The sequence below is a fragment of the Macaca nemestrina genome, chromosome X, assembly GCF_043159975.1.
Source record: "Macaca nemestrina isolate mMacNem1 chromosome X, mMacNem.hap1, whole genome shotgun sequence".
Lineage (NCBI taxonomy): Eukaryota > Metazoa > Chordata > Mammalia > Primates > Cercopithecidae > Macaca > Macaca nemestrina.
The window spans coordinates 10,264,138-10,275,102 of NC_092145.1; the positions used below are offsets into that span (position 1 = coordinate 10,264,138).

The 10,965-nt window shown below is 42.3% G+C and overlaps 1 pseudogene; it reads right to left on the bottom strand.

The window, feature by feature from the left end:
• Positions 1 to 1,514: 1,514 nt before the first annotated feature.
• LOC105485095 (tRNA (guanine(26)-N(2))-dimethyltransferase pseudogene) lies at positions 1,515 to 3,470 on the bottom strand (annotated as a pseudogene).
• Between the last annotated feature and the right edge of the window lie 7,495 nt (positions 3,471 to 10,965).

Below are 10,965 nucleotides of genomic sequence, written 5' to 3' on the forward strand. Positions count from 1 at the left end.
GTTCCTTGCTTATTTCATTTAACAGAATAACCTCCAGTTCCATCCATGTTATTGCAGTTACTGGATCCCATTCCTTTTTATGGCTGCATTGTACTCCATTGTGTATGTGTACCATGTTTTCTTTACCCAGTGGACACAGATTTCTTCCAAATCTTGGCTACTGTGAACAGTGCTACAAGAAGTAAAGTAGTGCAGATATCTCTGCAATATACTGCTTTCCTTTCTTTTGGGTACGTACACAGTAGTGAGATTGCTGCATCATTCAGTAGCTCTATTTTTAGTTTTTAGAAGAACTTCCATACTATTCTCCAAAGTGGTTGTATTAATTTACATTTCCAACAACAGTGTATGAGGATTCCCTTTTTTCCACTTCCTCACAATATTTGTTATTGCCTGTTTTTATATATAAGCCATTTTACACTGGGATGAGATTATATCTCATTGTAGTTTTGATTTGCATTTCTCTGATGATCAATGATGTTAAACACCTTTTCTTATGCCTGTTGCCATTTGTATGTCTTCTTTTCAGCAATGTATTTTCACATCTTTTGCCCATTTTGGAATTTTGGGATAGAATTATTAGTTTTTTTCTCCATGGAGTTGTTTGAGTTTGGGAAGTTTGCAAATATTTTCTCCAGTTCTGTGGGTTGACTCTTCACTTTGTTGATTGTATCCTTTGCTATGTGGACGCTTTTTAACTTCATGTGATACCATGTGTCCACTTTTGCTTTGTTTACCTGTGTTTGTGAGGTATTACTCAATACATTTTTGCTTAGACCAATGACCTGGAAATGTCTGTATATTGATATTGTGTCTGTAATTTTACTGAATTTGTTTAATAATTCTAAGTTATTTTGTGGTGTCTTTAGATTTTTCGAAATATAAGATTATATCATCTGCAAACAAAAATAATTTGACTTCTTCCTTTCCAATTTGGATGCCCTGTGTTTCTTTCTCTTGTTGGATGGCTCTGGCTGGGACTTGAAATCTATGTTAAATAACAGTGGTGAAAGTGGGCATCTTTTTTGTGTCCCAGATCTTAGAAGAAAGGCTTTCATCTTTTCCCCATTCAATGTGATGCTAGCTGTGGGTGTCATACATGACTTTTATTATGTTGAGGTATATTACTTCTCTTTTTTTTATTTTTATCGGGAGACGGTTATGTGACATCTCTGTTTTTTGTTGTTGTTGTTGTTGTGGTTTTTTTTTTTTTTTTTGAGACGGAGTCTCGCTCTGTTGCCAGGCTGGAGTGCAGTGGCCTCATCTTGGCTAACTGCAACCTCTGCCTCCCGGGTTCAAGCGATTCTCCTGCCTCAGCCTCCCCAGTAGCTGGGGCTACAGGCTCGTGCCACCACGCCCAGCTAATTTTTTGTACTTTTAGTAGAGACGGGGTTTCACCATGTTGGCCAGAATGGTCTCGATCTCTTGACCTCATGATCCGCCCGCCTCGGGCTCCCAAAGTGCTGGGATTACAGGCGTGAGCTGCAGCGCCCGGCCAACATCTCTTTATTGGTTCAGTGTATGCCTGGCCTGGTGGCAGCCCCAGGTCCGGGGGGCTGTAACTAGAGGTCTCTGGACAGTCAGTGGCAGCATCAGCAGAGACCCCGGGTGTCGGGGGGCTGCGGGAGTAGCAGCACTGGTCTCCGCGTTGACAGGTGCCCTCCTTAAACCTTTTGCAAGGAAATGTCTTGAGCGGGGCAGCTCGCTGGGCCCTGCCCTCTAGCGGCTCCTTCCGCTTGTTCCTAAGCAGCCTACTCCATAGCTTTGCCGGCCCCCTTGTTCCCTGGCCAGGCATGAGGATGGGGACCCCAGTTGGCTTCCGGGTTGGCCCGGAAGCGCTTCGGTCCTCGCTGGCGGGAGCTGGGGTTGGTAATTTCCCGGATGGTGAAGTTGGCCTGCAGCCTGGGCTCCACACTGAAAATGCGGAACACTGGGCTGGTCTCTGAGTGTCACTCCCGTTTCACCGGACATTCCTTCTTCCAGCAGCGCATGATGTTCCAGAGGGCGGAGGCGGGGGCATCTGTCTTCACAGCCTTCTTACTGGCCTGGGAGAGCGAGACCCGGAAGTGAGCGTGGAGGAGGGCTGACCGCAAGGACGGGAGGCTGGGCATGTTGCAGCGGATGGTGCTGTTCTGCTGGTCCAGGGTGCAGTACAGAGGCATATCCGGAAGCTCCTCAGTGATGACGCTCAGGACCCTTCGGATCCGCCCCGAGGTGTGGAAGCGGCTGGGGTTAGTGCGCACAGCCTCTAGTACATAGCCCACGAAATCCAGGTCATGGATGGGCTCTGCCCACATGGAGCAACCAAGCTGGTGTCGCTGCCCACAGTGTTCACACTTGGGGTCACGGGGGGAACATAGGCTGCAGAGAATTGACCCAGCCGCTGGGGAACTCCTGACGCTCTGCCGAGGCGCTGAAGGTGGAAGGCCCCGCAGCCCACACACTGGAACACCAGCGCCTGCTTGCTGGCTGAAGCCTTAACCTTGGGCTGGCCGGCGAAGACACGGACAAAAACACGCCCGTAGAAGTTGGCGCTGTGCTGAGCAGCGGCACTACGAAGCGCTGGTAACGGTTGGCGCAGAGGTTCAGGCTGTGCAAGAGGATTCTCAGGGCCATCTTGTGACAGGCCCGGCTCTTGAGGGCCATGGCACCGTATTTGCTGTAACAGTCTCCCCGCTGTTCCCCGCCAGCACCGCCATGTCCGTGCAGGTCACGCACAGCAACTCTCCTTCACTCACAGCCTGCACAGCTGCATCCGTGAAGGGGCCAGGGCTGCCACAGGGCTCCAGATGGATGACGTCGAACCTCTCTGACACCCTCTGGTGCTGGTACATCAGCATCCGGGCATCTACTTGGCTGGGCTGTACCAGGTGGGCCATATCATTGAGCTGCACATGCCGGCGTATGAGATCCACAGCCCGGGCAGAGGCATCGTTTGCAACCACAGATCTGAGCCCAGGCACCTCTACGGCAAATCGAATGGAACATAGGCTTGAAGCTGCCAGGCCTTCCAGCACATGCAGGCCTTCCTCACAGATCTCCCTCACCGCCGCTGTGCGAGGTTGGTCTCCTGAGGCCAGGTTTTCACTCTCTTTCAGTTCAGCCTTTTCTTCCTCTTGCTTTAATGAGTCCACGACCACCTTTTGCGTATCCTTCTCTCCTGGCACCTTGATCTGGATTCCTTTGGCCCCAAGCTGAATGCGAGCAAACTCGATGATCACAGCACATGTCAGGTTCCGATTGAATTCCTGCACCAGGTTATAAAAGACCTCGTTGGCGCTGGGATTTTGGCAGCCCCCTCAGTGACTGTCATCTGCTGGACTTCACGTGGGCACTCTTCTCCGCAGGGCCCGGTGCCGCTCTCCATCGCTGCTGATTCGGCAGCCCTGGGGACTGCACCTCGGTAAACCGGGCTCTTCTCGTAACCACAGGAAACCAAATTAGGACCTGGGTGCCACCATCTTGACACAGTCGAGGTATGTTACTTTTATTCCCAGTCTTTTGGTTTTTTTTTTTTTTCTTAATCATGAATGGATGTTAAATTCTATCAAATAATTTTTCAGCCTCAATATACATAATCATATGGTTTTTCTCCTTCATTCTGCTGATATGATGTATCACATTGATTGATTTACATATGGTGAGCCATCCATGTATCACAAAGATAAATCCCAGTTGGTCATGATTAGTGATATTTTTAATGTATTATCGAATTATGTTTGCTAGTATTTTGTTGAGGATTTTTGCATCCATATATATCAGAAGTATTGGTCTGTAGTTTATGTATTAATTTTTGATGTGTCTTTGTCTAGTTTTAGTATCAGTGTAATACTGACCTTACAAAATGCATTTGAAAGTATTCTCTCTTCCTCTATTTTTTGGGAATAATTTGAGTAGGATTGGTGTTAGTTCTTCTTTAAATGTTTGGTGGAATTCAACAGTGAGGCCACTGGGTCCCGGGCTTTCATTACTGGAAATGGTCTGTTCAAATTTTGCATGTCTTCCTGATTTAATCTTGATGGGTTGTTCCTGTCTAGGAATTTGACCATTTATTCTAGATTTTTCAACTTATTGGTATATATTGGCATATAGTGGCCACTAATGATCCTCTGAATTTCTGCAGTATCAGTTGTAGTATTGCCTTTGTCATTTCTGATTTTATTTAGATCTTCTCTCTTTTTTTTTTCTTAGTCTGGCTAAAGGTTTGTCGATTTTGTTTAACTTTTCTTTTTTTTTTTTTTGAGACAGAGTCTCGCTTAGTCGCCCAGGCTGGAGTGCAATGGCGCGATCTCGGCTCACTGCAAGCTCCGCCTCCCGGGTTCACGCCATTCTCCTGCCTCAGCCTCCCGAGTAGCTGGGACTACAGGTGCCCGCCACTGCGCCCAGCTAATTTTTTGTATTGTTAGTAAAGACGGGGTTTCACCGTGTTAGCCAGGATGGTCTCGATCTCCTGACCTCGTGATCCGCCCGCCTCGGCCTCCCAAAGTGCTGGGATTACGTAAAGGCGTGAGCCACCGTGCCCGGCCTTGTTTAACTTTTCAAAAAACCAACTTTTTGTTTCAACTTTTTGTATAGTTTCCAAAAATTTCTCTTATTATTGATTTCTAGTTTCATTCCATTGTGGTCTGAGAAGATGGTTGATATAATTTCAATTGTTTAAGTTGTGTTTTGTGACCTAACCTGTGGTCTGTCCTTGAGAATGATCAATGTGCTGAGGAAAAGAAATGTATATTCTGCAGCCATTGGATGAAATGTTTTGTAAATATCCTTTTGTATATTTTTATTTCAATTTCATTTATTTCTGCTCTGATCTTTATTATTTCTTCTCCTCTGCTAATTTTGAAGTTAGTTCACTATTGCTTTTCTAGTTCTTTAAGATGCATTCTTAGATATTTTATTTGAAGTTTTTCTTCTTTTCTGATATAGGTTCTGATAGCTATAAACTTCTCTCATAAATTTGGGATTACTTTTTAATTTCTTTTTCACATTGTTCACTGTTGACATATAGCAGTGCTACTGATGTTTGCATATTGATCTTGTAACTTCAACTTTACTGAATTTGTTTAATAATTCCAATAGTTATGTTGTGGAGTGTTTAGATATTTCCAAATATAAGATTATATCATCTGCAAACAAGGATATATAGACCAAGGATGCTTTTGCCGCATCCCATAGGTTTTAGTGTGTTGTATGTTTGATGTCACTTGTTTCAAGGAATTTTTCAATCTGCTTCTTAATTTTTTTATTGACTCACTGATAATTCAGGAGCATATTGTTCAATTTCTATGTGTTTGTGTAGTTTCCAAAAATTTCTCTTATTATTGATTTCTAGTTTTATTCCATTGTGGTCAAAGAAGATGGTTGATATAATTTCAATTGTTTAAGTTGTGTTTTGTGACCTAACCTATGGTCTGTCCTTGAGAATGATCAATGTGCTGAGGAAAAGAAATGTATATTCTGCAGCCATTGGATGAAATGTTTTGTAAATATCCGTTAGATCCATTTGGTCTATAGCACAGATTAAGTCTAATGTATCTTTGTTTATTTTCTGTCTGCAAGATATGTCCAATGAAGAAAGTGTAGTGTTGAAGTATGCAGCTCTGATTGTATTGGAGTTTATCTCTTACTTTAGCTCTAATAATACTTGCTGCATCTACCTGGGGACTCCTTTATTCGGTGTATATATATTTAAAGTTGTTATATCCATTTGCTGAATTGACTCCTTTATGATTGTATAGTGTTCCTCTTTGTCTCTTATAGATTTTGTCTTGAAATCTGTTTTCTCTGATGTAAGTATAGCTACTCTTTCTCTTTCTTTTTTGGTTTCCATTTGCATGGAATATATTTTTCTGCCCTTTTATTTTTAGTATATGTGTGCCTTTATAGATGAACTGTATTTTTCTTAGGCCACAGGTGAGTGAGTCTTACTTTTTTAATTCATTCAGCCAGTGTATGTTTTTTGATTGGAAATTTTAGTTCATGTCTTTTGATTTGAGAGTTTAGTAAATTTATATTCAGTGTTATTTTTGATAAGTCATAACTTACTCTTGCCATTTTGTTATTTGTTTTCTGGCTTTTTTTGTTGTTTTCTCTTCTCTTCCTTCTTTCCTCTCTCTTTTTTCTTTTTTTTTTTTTTTTGCAAAGGTGATTTTCTCTGGTGATATGATTCAATTTCTTGCTTTTCATTTTTGGTGTGTCTGTTGTAAGTTTTTTGGTTTGAGGTTACCATGAGGCTTGGAAATACTGTCTTGTAATCCATTATCTTAAGCTGATAATAATTTAATGCTGTTTGCATGGACAATCAAACCAGCAAACAAAAAGAAAACTAATAAAAACTATGCCTTAACTTTGTTACCTACTTTTTAATCTTTTGTACTTACTCTTTGCATCTTATTGTGCTATCTCTGTCTTCAGAGGTTGTTGTCATTATTTTTGACTGTTTCATAATTTAGTCTTTCTACTAAGGATAAGAATAGTTTACATACCACATTTACAGTGTTATAATATTCTGTGTTTTTCTGTTTAGTTACAATTACCAGTGGGTTTTGCGCCTTCAGATGATTTGTTATTTCTGATTAACATCTTTTTATTTTTGAATGAAGTACTCCATTAAGTGTTTCTTGTGGGGTGGGTCTGGTGTGACTGAAATCCCTCAGCTTTTGTTTGTCTAAGAAAGTATTTCTCCTTCATGTTTGAAGGTGATTTTTACCATATGTATTATTCTAGGGTAAAAGTATTTTCCTTCAGCACTTTAAATATGCCATGCCATTCTCTTCCAGCTTATAAGATTTCCACTGAGAAGTCCAGAAGTATTGGAGCTCCACTGCATGTTATTTGATTCTTTTCTCTTGCTGCTTTTAGGATCCTTTCTCCATCCTTGACCTTTGGGAGTTTGGCTGTTAAATGCCTTGAGGTAATCATCTTTGGGTTAAATCTGCTTGATGCTCTATAACCTTCTTTTACTTAGATATTGACGTCTTTCTCTAAGTTTAAAAATTCTCTCTTATTGTCACTTTGAATAATATTTGTACTTCTAACTCAATCTCTACCACTTCTTTAAGGCTCTTAGCTCTGATTTTCCCCTTTGAAGTTATTTTCTAGATCCTGTATATGTGCTTCCTTGTTTTTTTTATTTTTATTTTTTGTTTTTTATCCTCTTACTGTGTATTTTCAAATAGCCTATCTTTAAGCTCACTAATTATTTCTTCTGCTTGAAGAATTCTGCTATTTAAAAAATGTAATGCACTCTTTAGTATGCCTATTGCATTTTTCAGGTCCAAATTTTCTGCTTGCTTCTTTTAAATTATTTCAATCTCTGTTAAATTTCTCTGATAGAATTCTGAATTCCTTCTCTTTGTTATATTGAATTTCTTTGAGTTTTTACAACAAATTATTTTGTATTCTCTGTCCGAAAGGTCACATATCTTTGTTTCCTTAGGATTGGCCACTGGTGCCTTGTTTAGTTAGTTGGTTGGGTTTATGTTTTCCTGGATAATCTTGATACTTGTAGATGTTCGTCTGTGTCTGGGCATTGAAGAGTTACATATTTATTGTAGTCTTCACTGTCTGGGTTTGTTCATACCTGTCCTTCTTGAGAAGGCTTTCCAGATATTCAAAAGGACTGGGGTGTTCTGATCTAAGCTGTGTCTACTTTAGGGGGCACCTCAAGCACAGTAACACTGTTGTTCTTGCAGACCTGTAGGGGTACTGCTTTGAAGGTCTTGGACAAGATTCAGGAGAATTCTTTAGATTATCAAGCAGAAACTCTTTTTCCCTTCTCTTAGTTTCTCCCAAACGTACAGAGTCTCTCCCTCTCTGTTCTGAGCCACCTGAAGCTGAGCATGGAGTGATACAAGCGCCCCTGTGGCCTCTACCACTGTGACTGCACTGGGTCAGACCTGAAGCCAGTGCATCTTTGGGTCTCACCCATGGCCTACTGTAAGCACTTCCTTTCTCCCACCTATGTTTGCTCAATGCCCTGGGGCTCTACAATCAGCAGGGGGCAAAGGCAGCCAGGCCTGCGTCCTTCCTTTCAGGGCAGCAAGTTCCCCCTAGCCCCAGGCAGTTCCAGAGTTGCAGTCTGGGAGCCATGGGCTAGATTCAAAAACCTTTTAGAAGTCTGCCTAGTATTCTGTTGTACTGTGGCTGAGCTGGCGCTCAATCCACTGGATGCCGTTCTTTCCACTCTTCCCTCCTTTTTCCAAAAGTAGAGGAGTCTCACCCCATGGCCACCACCACCACGGGCACATGTGGAATGCTACCAGCCAACTACCGATAGTCCCGTAATGTCCCAGATCTCTTCAGTCAGCATGTGGTGAATGCTGCCTTGCCTGAGACTCACCCTCCAGAGACATGAACTCCTCTCTGGCCCAGAGCAGGTCTAGAAATGCCATCCAATAGCCAAGTCCCAAGTGTCTGCTTGGTGCTCTGCACACTCTGGCTAAACTGGTACCTAACATGCAAGAGAAAGTCCCTTTTACCTTTCTGTCTGCTTTTCTCAAGCAGAAGGAGTCTTTGCCCACAGCCACCACAGCTAGAAATTTGCTGAGTCTTACCTGAATCCATCAAGTCTCAGACCCACACCCGAAGCCCTCAATCTAGTGCTGGGTATCATTGCTGGTTATTCAGGGCCCAGGGGCTCTTCAATTAGCAGGTGATGAATGCTGCCAGAACTAGGTCCTTCCCCTCAAGGCAACAGGTTCCCTTCTGGCTCAGCGTGTGTCTAGTAATGTCATTTGGGAGCTAGGTCCTGGAAACAGGGCCTCAAGACTCTGATAAGTGCCCTATCCTGCTGTGGCTGAGCTGGCATCAAGGATGAAAGACAAAGTCCTTCCCATTCTTACCCCTCTTATCCTCGGGTGGAAGGAAGGAGTCTCTTTTGGGGCTTTGAAATTTGCATACTGAGGTGAGGAGACGGGTCATGCCAACACTCCCTTGGCTGCCCAAGCTGGTGTTTCAGTAGGTCTCCTGCCTCCCAGTTCACTGACTCTGGCCCCAGTTCCTCACTAAGACTCTTCTAGGTGTTTCAGTCCTTGTTTCCTAGACTGCATTTCATGTTTATTTAGAGCCCCAGAGTACTTTAGCTTAGGTTGGTGACGTTTGAAGGAACTCAGTTTCCGACCTCAGGGACTGCGTGATTCCCTTCTTGCTAGGGCTGGTTTAAATTCTCCCTTCATGGGCAGGCATTGGTTGAGCTTGGTCTGGTTTTTCTTTCTGCTCTTACACAACATCACTGAGTTCAATGCCTCACAATTGCTGTGTTCTCCCTCTTGCAGTGCACTTAAACACTCTTGGCATCTTGCTGCAGCTGCCATGGGGTGGGGGAGGGTGCCATTGGTGAATCAAGACTTTTTTTCTAGCTTTTTAGTGCCTCTTTCAATGATATGAAGTTAAAACCAGTACTGTGAGTGCTCATCTGATTTTTGGTTACCATAAAAGTGCATTTTTAATGTATATAGTTGTTAAATTGGTGTACTTCAGGGGTGGAGTGGCAACTGGTAAAGCCTTCCATTTAATCATCTTTCTCTGCCTCCTCAGCATATGTATTTTTTAAGAGTTTAGAAGGACAGAGCTGTTAAATACAAAATGTAAACAAGGCAGAAACAACCTAAGCATGTCTCCTGTAACAAAGTTAATTTATATTCCTCTGGGATTACATGCTAGGACTTTATAACCCTCTTTCAATGTGCGTATTGTCATGGGAACAGCATGCTGAACCTTGGAAGAAAACATAGAAGAGATGAAATATTTAGTAAGGTTCCATTTCATGAAAATGCAAAAGATCTGATATCTTATCCCGTAGTTAATGTTTATTTGCTGTAATTGAACTTTTTTTTTTTCTTTTTGGACAGAGTCTCGCTCTGTCACCCAGGCTGGAGTGTGGTGGCTCGATCTCAGCTCACTGCAAACTCCGCCTCCCGGGTTCACGCCATTCTCCTGCCTCAGCCTCCCGAGTAGCTGGGACTACAGGTGCCCACCACTGCGCCCAGCTAATTTTTTGTATTGTTAGTAGAGACGGGGTTTCACCGTGTTAGTCAGGATGGTCTCGATCTCCTGACCTCGTGATCCGCCCGCCTCGGCCTCCCAAAGTGCTGGGATTACAGGCGTGAGCCACCGCGCCTGGCCAATTGAACATTTTTTTATGTGTACAGAGTATGCTGGTGATAGAAATTCTTTATTTTCGCACCCTCCTCTACTGCTTCTCTGATTACTATGAAATAAAGCTAGCAATTAAAAATGAACAGCTGAAATTCATAGAAATATCCAACCAATATTTTAAACTATTGTTCTAAATAACACTTAGGTCAAAGGGGGACTTCAAACTCCAAATGCAGACTATTTGGATACATTACCAGTGAGAGCACTACATCTCACTCAAAGTATATGGATGGTGGTGAAAGATGAGTTTAGAAGGTTAATCATCTTATGTGTTTATCAATAATTCAACTAAGTAGAATAAAATAAATCGAAATAAATACAAGAGAGCATTTATTTAATACATATTTATTTTGTGCCTACTATGTGCTAGACACTGTGCTAGGTACTAAAAATAAAGCAGCAAATGCAACCAAGTCTGTGAACTCATGGAGCTTACATTGTAATAGAGAGAAATGGAAAACTAACCTGTAAATTGTTAAGTGAGTAATATGTCAGATGGGAAGTGCTTGAGATGTGAACAGATGTGACATGTATTTATTCTCAGTGAAAGCTTCAAGAATCAACATGCACGATTTGCCATCTTCTCTTTTTTTTTGACTCTGATCATAAAAACGGGTGTCAAGATGGAACTTCCATCAGCCATGGTCCATGAATAACTACAATAAGTAGACCTCTTGCTGATTCCCTGGCATGAGGTATAATGAGAAATAAACATTGTTGTTTCAAGCCACAGGCATTTTCATGCTTTTTCTTATTGCAGTATAATCTGACTCATACATCTAAGTGAAAATGTCACATAGGTAGCTG